Below are 14,701 nucleotides of genomic sequence, written 5' to 3' on the forward strand. Positions count from 1 at the left end.
GACAACATTGTTGAATCAAATGTGCAAGACCAAACATCTTTTAACAGTAGAAACATAAATTGGTTCCATGCCATCCTTTCAGTAGGAGAGCCATGACAAGATCTGTCCATGATTTTTAAATCTCATGTTGAAGAGAGCTTATCAACTAAATTAAATGATTGTTAACTGGTGCTTGCTTGTAATGTGTTTTATTGGTTTTTATTAGTACAATTATAAGCACAGTATTGCACTGTTATGACAGTATGGCTAGTCTCGTAACAAGTTCATAATAATCTTCGAGACTAATGAACATGTCATTCGTTTTCACTTCATCTTTCTCACTTTGATTCCTCAACATTAACAGTTATCTTTTTCCTCTAATTGGATGTTGTTAGTGCAATTTTATATGTATTAAATTATGAAACTGGTCAAAATATTTACAGTTTGTGTGCTTTTATTTTTATTTACTTTGATAAGATTAAAAAAAGATAAGAAATACTTTTATTTAATCCCAAGCGGAAATTGATTTGTCAAAAATAATGTGAAACTGTACCAACATTTTAAAGGAATTATCTAGGTAGTTTGTGAAGAAAAATTAGGTGTCAAAGAAATTACAGTGCATTCGGAAAGTATTCCAACTGTGGCACGTAAGGTTAAGGTTTATATGAAAGACAGCCATTGAGATCCATGTCTAAAAAATAAATGCTCCCAGTGCTAAAAGGTCAAATCTTTTTGAATGCCAAAACAATTTGACCAGGAAGACTTTACAGTAGAGCATTGTTCTTCAACCATGGTTAGTGAGAAATCTATTATGTGTCTCTGATGTCTCTTTCTGTGTTTATAATTTTAATCAACTTAATCAGTGTTGTTCAAGACTGTGTGCAGGCTTTTGTTTCAGCCCAGCACTAACATACAGTATGTGATGATTAGTTATTTAGTTGGATGCGAAGTGTTGGTGTTAGGCTAGAACAGAAGTGTAAACACAGTCTTGAACAACACTGATTAAGTTGATTAAAATTATAAACACAGACATAAATAGAGACATAATAGAGAAGATGCAATAAATAGCGCAAACACATTCACTTTCTGGTTGGTCAAAAGTATCTGTCATTTTTTTTACCTCAAGATCCCCCGCCTGGCAGGGCTGTGCTGGAGGTCCATGGGCACCGAAATGCAGTCATTTCGGTTTTCATTCGAATGATTTTTTTATCCTTTGCTTGTTTGAAACAATTGCAAAGACATTGCTAACTTTGTATTTACAGTCAACTTTAATAAGATTGCTTTTGGGAAACTGGGCACAGACCAGTTGATCACCTACACCCTATACAAAATCACATACAGTAAACTCCCTTGAAATATCACCGAAGATGACTAGGGATTGATTGGTATTACCTGGGGATGGAGTGAAGGTAGAGTAGCACTTTACACACCTCCTGGGCGGACAGCAGAGGAGACATCCAGGCCTGCCTGTCCCCATGGACCTCCAGCACGGCCCTGCCCACCCTGTCTCTGATACCTGGGGGTGGAGGGGACAATAGAGGGTGTCATGGAGAGATAGAGAAAAGTGTGGACCAGCTGCGTATTCATGAGGGAACACCCTAGCAACACGCTATTAGGCTATTAGCTACAAAGGCCTATATATTCAATCATGTTTAAATCAATTTCATATTCAGTCAAAGTAGTTCTGTTTTGCTAATTGTAGGCTGCACTGCCTGTGAACTTTAACTTAATATACACTGAACAAAAATATAAATGCAACATGCAACAATTTCAAAGATTTTACTGAGTTACAGTTCACTGTTCCACGGGTGCCGAAGACGTGGACGTCTGTACTCCCTGTTCAGCCATGACTGCATGGCCAAGCACGACTCCAACACCATCATTAAGTTTGCCAACGACACAACAGTGGTAGGCCTGATCACCGACAACGATGAGACAGTCTATAGGGAGGAGGTCAGAGACCTGGCCGTGTGGTGCCAGGATAACAACCTCTCCCTCAACGTGATCAAGACAAAGGAGATGATTGTGGACTACAGGAAAGGAGGACCGAGCACACCCCCATTCTCATCGATGGGGCTGTAGTGGAGCAGGTTGAGAGCTTCAAGTTCCTTGGTGTCCACATCACCAACAAACTATCATGGTTCAAACACACCAAGACAGTCGTGAAGAGGGCACGACAAAGCCTATTCCCCCTCAGGAGACGGAAAATATTTGGCATGGGTCCTCAGCTCCTCAAAAGGTTCTACAGCTGCACCATCGAGAGCATCCTGACTGGTTGCATCACCGCTTGGTATGGCAACTGCTCGGCCTCCGACCGCAAGGCACAACAGAGGGTAGTGCGTACGGCCCAGTACATCACCGGGGCCAAGCTTCCTGCCCCTCAGGACTTTTATACCAGGCGGTGTCAGAGGAAGGCCCTAAAAATGGTCAAAGACTCCAGCCACAATAGTCATAGACTGTTCTCTCTGCTACCGCACGGCACGCGGTACCGGAGCGCCAAGTCTAGGTCCAAAAGGCTTCTTAACAGCTTCTACCCCCAAGCCATAAGACTCCTGACCAGCTAATCAAATGACTACCAGGACTATTTGCTTATGCCTGCCCATACCATAATCCCACCACCACCATGGGTCACTCTGTTCACAACGTTGACAACAACAAACCGCTCGCCCACACGACGTCATACACGCTGTCTGTCATCTGCCCGGTACAGATTCATCTGTAGAGAGCACACTTCCAGCGTGCCAGTGGTTAAGCATTAGAATAAGCTTCCTCAATATTTGCAGCGATATAGGCCTAATTGATACTTCATCAGTATTGTGGAATAATTATAATGTTAAGGTAAAATGTTAATGGAGAAAGCTAATCCGAGAGCAGCAATGCCTTTGTTTCGATCATATCAGTATTGATACATGCGCCAACGACGCATTTAGCAAATGTTCTTTCAGCGTGGTGTTTTGGGAAACGCATGTTACAGTTTCGGCCATTGTAGGGATGATGCATCGTTAAAACAAAGCCCATCAGTATCGGGAAACCGGGGCCTGGTCTTTCCACTCTTACCTTACTATAATTGTGATTCATGCTTTTTTTGTGTGTCCTTGTAATACACACTGTTAACACACATTGTGTGAGATGAAACTATGAAATGGACGTGAATATTTTACATTGTTTGGAAGTCATTTAGGTAACCCTATCAGCACATTTTAATGCATGTTGTCAAAACATTTGTCATGGATTTTTGGCTATATCTTTTCTCCACAGGGGGGAAGTGAAATACCACCATCTTATGTTTCACGCAACACTAGTAGGGCCCTTTTCGAATACTTAATGCATCCTTCCTTCCCCCCTTCCTTGAAGTAATCAGTGAAACTGACATGGTTTGAGGACTGTATATAGTGAAATTCAAATCAAATTAAATCAAATCAAATTTTATTTGCCACATGCGCCGAATACAACAGGTGTAGACATTACCGTGAAATTCTTACTTACAGCCCTTAACCAACAATGCATTTATTTTTTCATAAAAAAGTAAAATAAAACAACAACAACAAAAAAAAAGTGTTGAGAAAAAAAGAGCAGAAGTAAAATAAAATAACAGTAGGGAGGCTATATACAGGGGGGTACCGGTGCAGAGTCAATGTGTGTGGGTACGGGCTAGTTGAGGTAGTTGAGGTAATATGTACATGTGGGTAGAGTTAAAGTTACTATGCATCAATAATTAACAGAGTAGCAGCAGCGTAAAAAGATGGGGTGGGGTGGGGGTGGGGGTTTAGTGCAAATAGTCTGGGTAGCCATGATTAGCTGTTCAGGAGTCTTATGGCTTGGGGGTAGAAGCTGTTGAGAAGCCTTTTGGACCTAGACTTGGCGCTCCGGTACTGCTTGCCGTGCGGTAGCAGAGAGAACAGTCTATGACTAGGGTGGCTGGAGTCTTTGACAATTTTGAGGGCCTTTCTCTGACACCGCCTGGTATAGAGGTCCTGGATGGCAGGAAGGTTGGCCCCAGTGATGTACTGGGCCGTACACACTACCCTCTGTAGTGCCTTGCGGTCGTAGGCCGAGCAGTTGCCATACCAGGCGATGATGCAACCAGTCAGGATGCTCTCGATGGTGCAGCTGTAGAACCTTTTGAGGATCTGAGGACCCATGCCAAATCTTTTCAGTCTCCTGAGGGGGAATAGGCTTTGTCGTGCCCTCTTCACGACTGTCTTGGTGTGTTTGGACCATGATAGTTCATTGGTGATGTGGACACCAAGGAACTTGAAGCTCTCAACCTGTTCCACTACAGCCCCGTCGATGAGAATGGGGGCGTGCTCAGTCCTCTTTTTTTTCCTGTAGTCCACAATCATCTCCTTTGTCTTGGTCACGTTGAGGGAGAGGTTGTTATCCTGGCACCACACGGCCAGGTGGATCTGTTGGGGCGGTATGCTAATTGGAGTGGGTCTAGGGTTTCTGGGATTCAGTGAAACATAAGATATTACTGTTTTTAATGTCCCGTTGGTAGGATAACCGTAATCTTCGGTCATCTAATTTATTTTCAAATGATTAAAGATTGGCTAATAGGATTGATGGAAAGGCAGTTTACTCGCTCGCCGTCGGATCCTTACAAGGCACCACGACCTACGTCCACGATATCTCCGTCTCTTTCTCCTGCGAATGACGGGGATTTGGGCCTTGTCCTATCATATCAGGGATTACTCCAATGGAAGAAGTAAGGAAGGAAAGATGCAGTTCTAAAGTCTTTGAACAGGGCCATAGTCTCCCACTTCTAAAACAGATTAAAAGATAAAGACACGCCATCCACTGTGTTCTCAGTTAACGCTATAGCTTTACCCCCAGCTGACACTGGTATCGCAGCCGGAGCTGTTTAAAAGCCAAATGTCCTCATAATACACATTTTACAGTCTAATCCGTTTACACAGCTTTAATGGACACACTTTGAAATTCAAGGTGACGGCTGTCTCGTTAAAACAGATTAGCCCTTTAATGTTGTCCCCTTAATGTCCCTCATTTAACCCTTTAAGAGGCATCCCGTCCTGACAAACCACAATGACAACACTATAGCCTGCAGGCCATAGGCTGACTGCCAACTGTCTGTTGTGTAGGCTTTTAAAGAACAGACAGCCCCAACTGGTAACCTGAGATGGAGTAATTACGGTGAGGCGTGTGTTGGGGGGGGACTGTGTGTGCATATGCGTGCGTGAGACGGACAGACACAGTCAGAGGGAGAGGTGAAACCACTAAAACCGCTCAAATAACACTTCAAATTCCAGGAAAGTTTGAACAACTTTTTAATGTGCCCCAACACGCTTTCCTGTTTCCTCCTAATGATGCTTCAGGTTAGGAAAATAAGAGTCATCACATCATAATAAATCAACTGTCAAACTATAATCCACCCATTTAGATTCTGAGATAAAGAGCTGATTGTGGTGTATCTAGTTACTCAGCGTTCAAATATTGGTTGCTGTACATGACTGACTTCACCCAATTTATCCTTTATGAATTCATAGTGATTTCTGTCCACTGCACAGTAGTCAATTATGTCATTGACAATGATCTATCACTTTCTCTCATAGATATTTACAGACTATTTAAACACATCTTGGGGACACATACAAATGTGAATCCCTATAGTGAAGAAAACGTTATGATGACCTTGCATGATGCCTTGTCCTGACATGAACTGCAAGCCCTGCATGCAGTTCATAGTGTGCTGATGCTGGTGGATAAAGACACAAGCCCTCGCCCTGAAAGACACCCTGGGCTACAGGTCAGAGAACACATAAATGCGCATGTACACATGGCAAGCACATTCACAAGCACATACACACACACACACACACACAATCCTGTTTTACAAGACTCCATGGCTGTGTCCCAATAGTCTAAAAGTCAGTGTCTCCTCTCCATCTTCTCCTTCAACTAATCTGAAAGCAATAGGAGGGATGTGTCTTCAAGGATGCTATCTGTGACTATTGAGACACGTCCACATTGTCAGGCCCGCTATCTGTAATATGACTGACCCCTCCCCTCATGACTCCCGTCAATCAGATGGACGTGGTGACCTCTCTGAAGGCCCTGCACAAGACGGTGGAGGGACAACAGCTGACCTCTGACCTAGGCGGGAACTTTCCCTACAGCCACACTGATTGGCTGCAGTTTCACCAGGTGCAGTATAATATTTATAAATGGGTTTTGCATATGTAATGGCCTCTTTAAATGAGCTTCAGTCTACCCGGGTAGTATGGTCAAGATTTCTAGAAGTTAATTAAATCTGTTATACAAGTGTCATCAACATTTTACATTGTCATTGATAGTTGCTCACTTCAATGCTATTGTAGATTCTTTACTTGTGTTAATTTCACTATAATACCAATGCATTGTCCATTGTCCACCGAAACCATGGCGACGCCCTTGATCAGGTCCATCTCTAAGGTTGGTAGGCAGGTGTCCCGACCATGGAGTGTGTACCAGCATGGGCTGCACAACAGATCCACCCAACCAGACGTGTCTGCAGAGCAGGCTGCTGCCCTGGGGGTCTCCCACCCTCCACTACAGACATACCCTGAGGAGGAGGGGATGATGAGGGATGCTGTGAAAAAGTTTGCACAGGAGCGTCTTACCCTGTTTGTGTCGAAGATGGACGAAAACTCTCATATGGATCCGGAAGTGATAAAGTCAGTCTTTGAACAGGGGCTGATGGGCATTGAGTTCGACCCAGAGTACGGAGGCACCGGCTCCACGTTCTTCTCCTCCATCCTGGTCATTGAGGAGCTGGCCAAGGTGGACGCCTCCGTGGCCGTGCTATGTGACACATAGAACACCCTCATCAACACGCTCTTCACCAAGCTGGGGACTGCAGCCCAGAAAGAACAGTACCTCAGCCGACTGTCAACAGACATGATTGGTAGTTTCTGCCTGTCAAAAGCAGTGTCGGGGAGCGATGCCTTCTCTCTGAAGACGCGTGCTGACAAACACGGGGACTATTACGTCATCAATGGTTCCAAGATGTGGATCAGTAATGCAGAGCAAGCTGGGGTGTTTCTGGTGATGGCCAACGTGGACCCGTCTGCTGGTCACAGAGGTATCACTTGCTTCATCGTGGACAGAGACACAGAGGGGCATCAGATCGGCAAGAAGGAGAACAAACTGGGTCTGAGAGCCTCTTCAACCTGTCCTCTCAACCTGGATAACATCAAGGTTCCTGAGTAGAACATCTTGGATCAGATCGGCCATGGATACAAGTACGCCATCGGCTGAATGAAGGCAGGATTGGGATCGCTGCTCAGATGCTGGGACTGGCTCAGGGCTGCTTCGACCAGGCGGTTCCCTACACCAGACAGAGGGTTCAGTTTGGCAAACGCATCTTCGACTTCCAGGCCATGCAGCACCAGATTGCCCATGTAGTCACCCAGATAGAGGTTGCCAGGCTGCTGACCTACAACGCTGCCCGGCTGAAGGAGGCAGGAAGACCTTTCATCAAGGAGGCCTGCATGGCCAAGTACTTCACCTCAGAGGTCGCAACGTTGACCACATCAAAATGCATAGAGTGGATGGGAGGGGTAGGCTTCACCAAATACTACCCTATTGAGAAATACTACAGAGATTGTAAAATAGGTACCATTTATGAAGGCACAACCAACATCCAGCTGTCCACCATGGCCAAGTTTATAGACCAGGACTATGACTACTGACCTCCTGACCTGGTCTGGCTGGATCCCCATCATGGAGACTGACCTGGCTGGATCCCCATCATGGAGACTGACATGGCTGGATCCCCATCATGGAGACTGACCTGACATCCTGACCTGACCTAGTCTGGCTGGATCCCCATCATGGAGCCTGACATGACTATATCCTCATCATGGAGACAGACCGTTATACACTCCTCTTTGTGACCCATTGGTTATATCACTCGTTGTTGGACTGTTGTGGGATTTAGGGCACTATTCAATCCGTATCGCGGAAGTTCAACATTCCCGCATGATTGAAATTTAAAGGCAATGTTCCCCCGTTTAGTGGAGACTGCATTCACTGTAAACACTGCATATGTCGACTCAATCTACATTTCTATCACGCAATCTGTAACGCTTCAGCGATCCAGACTGAATACGGCCCTTAGAGTGTCAGGCATTACTGTAGAGCTCACGTGTAAACCACTGTGTAGCTGACTATAGTACTAGAGGAGGTTCCATAACTATGTGCAGTTAGTCAATGCATCTGTTGCTTTCCACTATGGATAGATTAATGGTTACTGTTTCCAGACCTGTAGATAGTGTAACGTAGCTCTGGTGTTGGTAGTGTAAGTGTGGAAGTGGATTTGAACCAGGATCTCCCGAGTGGCGCAGTGGTCTAAGGCACTGCATCGCAGTGCTAGCTGTGCCACTAGAGATCCTGGTTCGAATCCAGGCTCTGTCGTAGCCAGCAACAAGGGCATACGGATAGTGGGCAAGAAATCGGTTTGGAAGTGAGCTTGTTCGGAATCGCGTGGCCGTTGTCTTTGCTATTCTGAACCATAAATTCCCCAAATCTATTGCATCAGCCTTGTTTTGGGATGAGTCTGAATCCTAAAATATGTTTCCTGTGTTTCAGAAACTGGTTTCCTTTGTGTTGGACTTGCAAGAGGCAGCCCATTTACTACATAGAGCAATCAAGAAAATTGATGGTAATCCAAAAACGGACACCGACCAGGTAGCGCATTACAATTATGAATTAAAAATAATATAAGTCTATAGCATTATCTTTTTCAGAGCTGATTTTCTTTTTGGTTCAGAATGTGCAGCTATGTATTCAAGATCAGAAGACCTCAATGAAAGAGGTGCTGCAGGATGCCCGATTGGTCCATTTACAGAGAGAAGGTGGGGCCATCCTGACCAGAATGAGGAGGGAGGAGTTTTGATTTACCAAGTCCGACGACTACAGGTATTGTTCTTTATCTAATTCATAAATTCTTGCGATTAACTGTGTGTAGTACCCTTAGAGATGTAAAGAGGGCACACCTATCTTTGCCATTGATTGCTTCTATGTCCCACCTACCTAGTTGACTACTTGCCCTCCATTGCATTGCCCATTCTAAAACAGGCTTCTTGGCAAGTGAGCCCTCTATACATCTCTATGGTAGCAACCATCTACAGTATGTCAGCGGTACTCAACTCTTACCCTACGAGGTCCGGAACCTGCTGATTTTCTGTTCTACCTGATAATTAATTGCACACACCTGATGTCCCAGGTCTAATTCAGTCCCTGATTAGAGGGGAACAATAAAAAAAATGCAGTGGAACTGGCTTCGAGGTCCAGAGTTGAGTTTGAGGGATCTAGGTGATACCAAGGCAGCCATTTTCTACCAGAACACCACTGACCACACATCATCTATCAAGGTGGAGAGGAAAAGAGTGAATGTTTGCCAACGTCCACCTCTCATTACAGGGATGCCTTGGAGTCAGTGACGGTCCTATATAACCAGATGGTTGAGAGTGTTCATACCCTGGTGATGAGGTCCAATGAATCACTAAAGCATCTGGACTTCCTGCTCAAACTCAGGGAGGCGGAGTCAAATCTCAACACGGTAGGTCAGGAGGTTGTAACCTTACAGAACATTCAGCTGGAAGTATATTGTGTAGTATAATCAAGCACACCTAACATTATTGAAAGAAAACGAATACTATTTTCACCCGGATCTGTTAGTATGCCTTATGATGTATAATTCCCTATCTGAATTTGTACCTTGTAGGCCAAGGCATGGTTCGATACAGAAGGAGAGCAACGGCTGAAGGACTCCAACTCCACTGAGGACACCCTGGAGAGTGTGAACCAAGCCTTTCAGCGCTTTGACACCGTCCTCTCTCAGGCCAAGGTACAGCTGGGTTGGGGTTAGACAAATTAACTAAACTCATGAGGCACAGTCAGGTCCAGAAATATTTGCACCCTTGATAAAGATGAGCAAAAAATACTATAAAATAAATAATACAAATACTGAGCTATATTGTATGCTAAGACAATTGCTCAGATAAAGATCATTTGTTTAACAAGTAATATAATTTTTCTCAAAAAGATAAGGGTCAAAAGTATTGGCACCCCTGTTTTTAATACCTTCCAATAGCTCATCTTGCAAGGATAACGGCACTGAGCCTTTTCTTAAATGGATTTATGAGATTGGAGAACACATTTGGAGGGATCTTGGACCATTCCTCTGAACAGAATCCTTCCAGATCATTGATATCCTTCATCTGCACGTTTTAATTCAAACCACACTTTTTCAATGGGTTTCAAGTCCGGAGACTGCAAAATGTTGATTTTGTGTTCAATTAACCATTTCTTTGTGGATTTTGATGTGTGCTTGGGGTTGCGGGAAGATCCACTTGCAGCCAAGTTTCAGCCTCCTGGCAGAGGCAACCAGGTTTTTGGCTAAAATGTCCTGGTACTGGGTAAAGTTCATGATGTCGTTGACCTTAACAAGGGCCCCAGGACCATTGGAAGCAAAAGTCCACCACCATATTTGACTGTAGGTATGAGGTTCTTTTCAGTTTATGCATCCTTATTCGACGCCAAACCCATCACGGGTGTGGTGGCCAAAGAGCTCTATTTTCATGTCATCTGACCATAGCACCGGTTACAATCCTGGTGCCAATGCCATTTAGCAAATTCCAGGCGTTTACATTTGTAGGATGACATGAAAATAGACCTCTTTGGGTTTAGCGTTGAAATAAGGATGCATAGGCAGAAAATAACCCTACTGTAAAATATGGTGGTGGAAATGTTGACATCTTTTGTTATTCATCATAGGAGAAGAAACAGAAGACCTTGACCCTGGTGATGGAGGTGGAGAAGATTCTGGGTTCCACCAACTCCAACCCCGAGACTGAGGTTTTTAGGACTGTGATGAACACGTTCAAATCCAATATGGCCGACTTTATGTTGCGCGCCGAGCAACGGCGTACCGAGCTTGACAACATGGTGCATGTCTACCGCTTCTGTGAAGAGGTTAGTTGAGGAAGTTGAGGAAGACCTGTCAAAATACTCTGAAAAATACTCCATTCCTTCCCTTCCTTTAGTCCTTACCTTCTTTCTTAGTGAGTTAATTCCATTTAAATTCCTCCCAATTGCAAGAAATGTATCTCACTTTTATGGAGGAATGTCAACTAATTCTAATTGATATAAAATTGACCCTAACTCTGCTTAATTTCTCCAACCATATTACTTTTACCACCACTACCACCATGTTGTCTGTAGTAACTGATATCACGTATTGATTGATACATTTTTACAATATGCGGACATGCCCCCTCTTTAACCCCTAACCACAACAGTCATCAATATTCCCATCAATCTTTTTAGAACCCTGACTCCCCATCCAAGCTATAACTTCTCTAACACCTCTAAAATAACACTGATCTCTGTACTGTTTCCTCTAGGCTGCTGCCTTTGCCAAGGAATGCAGGCAATATCTGGAGCAGGTAGAGACAGGGTGCTATCCTGCCAAAGCCAATCTAAGCATGCTTAAGACCTACGAGGAGAGATTGGGTGACTGCTTCTCGGCCCGACACGTCCAGAAGATCAAAGCCTGCAGCATGAGGGGCTCTGGGGGGATGTATTTGTGGAATGCAGTCTGGTTCCAGTACCAGGAAGTCAGCCAGCGGCTGGGGGAGAGACTGCAGCAGCAGGGGAATGCAGCCAACAAAACCAGCAGCAACACGCAGCCGGCGGAGCTCAAGTGAAGAGCAGGGTGTTAGAGACAGGGAAGGAGAGGGAGAAAGAGGAGGAGGACAAGGAGGAGGAGGTGGTTGCCCCTTGCTCCCTCACCCAAGCCTCAACCTCCCCTCCAGGGGTGCCCAATATGGCCAATAACTCAGAGAGGGCCTCCGTGAAACAGATGGAGAGCAGAGACAGCCATGCTAGGGACAGCACTCACGTCACGTGTTTTAACCTCCCTTTCAAAGCGGACTCGAAAGGGAGCAAAGGAGCCAAAGAAGCATCCCAGTCGCCCAAATCCCCAGGCATAGAGGGGTAACTGATGACAGCGGTGCCCCAAGATGGAGAAGGTGGACCAGGAAGGCACCCCAGCGAGACCGACCTCAAGACGGGGGATCTGATTGGTGGGTGTGAGGCGTTTCCATGGAAACGTGGTGCTTTGGGGTGGTCCCTGAGTGAGGGTTCCTGTATGAGCTCTCTCCTGTCCTCAGAGTATGGCTCCTCCCCCTTGTCGACAAGACACTCCCATAGTCGGCCCTTAGTAGTGGCACTGCAGTCCCCCCAAAACCTTATGATATCTCCCATAATGGAAGTTTCTGCTCCGGCCACTCATGCTGTAGGACAAATGGGAAAAGGGAAGATGACAGAGAAGATGGTGACCCCACAGAGGTGTCTTCAGTGTCCTTCCCTGACCCCTGTGACCCGAATGGTGACAGGACCCAGAAGGCCTCATCTTTGGCCGACACACAAGCTGAAGATAATGGAAACAATGTCCTGTGAGTGATGCACCTCCCACTTCTCAACAACTATGTGAAAAGCTATCCCAAAATAACATGCAAATGTTTCCCCAGAAATTCCAAGAAAACCTACATGCCAATAGTCACCCAAGAACTATTAACAATCTGCAATTCAGACAAACAAAATAACATTGTTATTGAAATGGTTCTGTGAAATAAGTCTTGAATTCATGCTTACTGGCAGTTTAAATAAACAAATGAGTGACAAATGATATATTCAGCATGCAGTGTTAGTAGAAGTGCAACATAGAGATGGCTTTTCTTTGGGCCTTTGTTAGATTTCAGATGAAGATTAGTTGCCAGAAACCTTTACAATAACTACACTAAGTAAACCATTCACAGTTATTAGGATATACCTACATGAAAAAATACTATAGTATACTATTGTGTAAACACTATAGTATTCACTGTAGTGTTTCTGTGGACTAAAGTCTGCAAAAACACTACAGTGAATACTGTATAATGTACTGTAGTATGTACAGTAGTCTCCTGAGTGGCGCAGTGGTCTAAGGCGCCGCATCGCAGTGCTAACTGTGCCACTAGAGATCCTGGTTCGAATCCAGGCTCTGTCGCAGCCGGCCGCGACCGGGAGACTCATGGGCGGCGCACAATTGGCCCAGCGTCGTCCAGGGTAGGGGAGGGAATGGCCGGCAGGGATGTAGCTCAGTTGATAGAGCATGGCGTTTGCAACGCCAGGGTTGTGGGTTCGTTTCCCACGGGGGGCCAGTATAAAAAAAATATATATGTATTCACTAACTGTAAGTCGCTCTGGATAAGAGCGTCTGCTAAATGACTAAAATGTAAATGTACAGTTAACTATAATATACAGTGCATTTGGAAAGTATTCAGACCCCTTGACTTTTTCCACATTTTGATTAAACAGTTGTTTTCCCTCAATTTACACACCATACCCCATTATGACAAAGCAAAAACTGTTTAAAAAAAAAAGATTTTTTCAGCAAATGTATTAAAAATAAAATACTGAAATCACATTTACAGTTGAAGTCGGAAGTTTACATACACCTTAGCCAAATACATTTAACTCAGTTTTTCACAATTCCTGACATTTAATCCTAGTAAACATTCCCTGTCTTAGGTCGGTTAGGATCACCACTTTATTTTAAGAATGTGAAATGTCAGAATAATAGTAGAGAGAATGATTTATTTCAGCTTTTATTTATTTCATCACATTCCCAGTGGGTCAGAAGTTTACATACACTCAATTAGTATTTGGTAGCATTGCCTTTAAATTGTTTAACTTGGGTCAAACGTTTCGGGTAGCCTTCCACAAGCTTCCCACAATAAGTTGGGTGAATTTTGGCCCATTCCTCCTGACAGAGCTGGTGTAACTGAGTCAGGTTTGTAGGCCTCCTTGCTCGCATACACTTTTTCAGTTCTGCCCACAAATGTTCTATAGGATTGAGGTCAGGGCTTTGTGATGGCCACTCCAATACCTTGACTTTGTTGTCCTTAAGCCATTTTGCCACAACTTTGGAAGTCTGCTTGGGGTCATTGTCCATTTGGAAGACCCATTTGCGACAAAGCTTTAACTTCCTGACTGATGTCTTGAGATGTTGCTGCAATATATCCACATTATTTTCCTTCGTCATGATGCCATCTATTTTGTGAAGTGCACCAGTCCCTCCTGCAGCAAAGCACCCCCACAGCATGATGCTGCCACCACCGTGCTTCACGGTTGGGATGGTGTTCTATGGCTTGCAAGCTTTCCCCTTTTTCCTCCTAACATAACGATGGTCATTATTGCCAAACAGTTTTACTGTGGATATTGATACTTTTGTACCTGTTTCCTCCAGCATCTTCACAAGGTCCTTTGCTGTTGTTCTGGGATTGATTTGCACTTTTCGCACCAAAGTACGTTAATCTCTAGGAGACAGAACGCGTCTCCTTCCTGAGTGGTATGACGGCTGCGTGGTCCCATGGTGTTTATACTTGCGTACTATTGTTTGTACAGATGAACGTGGTACTTTCAGGTGTTTGGAAATTGCTCCCAAGGATGAACCAGACTTGTGGAGGTCTACAATTTATTTTATGAAGTCTTGGCTGATTTCTTTTGATTTCCCCATGATGTCAAGCAAAGGGGCACTGAGTTTGAAGGTAGGACTTGAAATACATCCACAGGTACACCTCCAATTGACTCAAATTATGTAAATTAGCCTATCAGAACCTTCTAAAGCCATGACATCATTTTCTGAAATTTTCCAAGCTGTTTAAAGGCACAGTCA

General features: G+C 44.4%; 1 pseudogene across 1 annotated transcript; it reads left to right on the forward strand.

The window, feature by feature from the left end:
* Nucleotides 1-6,375: 6,375 nt before the first annotated feature.
* On the forward strand, nt 6,376-7,677 carry LOC311137831 (short/branched chain specific acyl-CoA dehydrogenase, mitochondrial-like; annotated as a pseudogene). The gene has a single exon. The product of its transcript is annotated as a short/branched chain specific acyl-CoA dehydrogenase, mitochondrial-like (transcript).
* The last annotated feature ends 7,024 nt before the right edge of the window (nt 7,678-14,701 follow it).

This window comes from Coregonus lavaretus (assembly GCF_964263955.1).
Source record: "Coregonus lavaretus genome assembly, chromosome: 12".
Taxonomy (NCBI): domain Eukaryota; kingdom Metazoa; phylum Chordata; class Actinopteri; order Salmoniformes; family Salmonidae; genus Coregonus; species Coregonus lavaretus.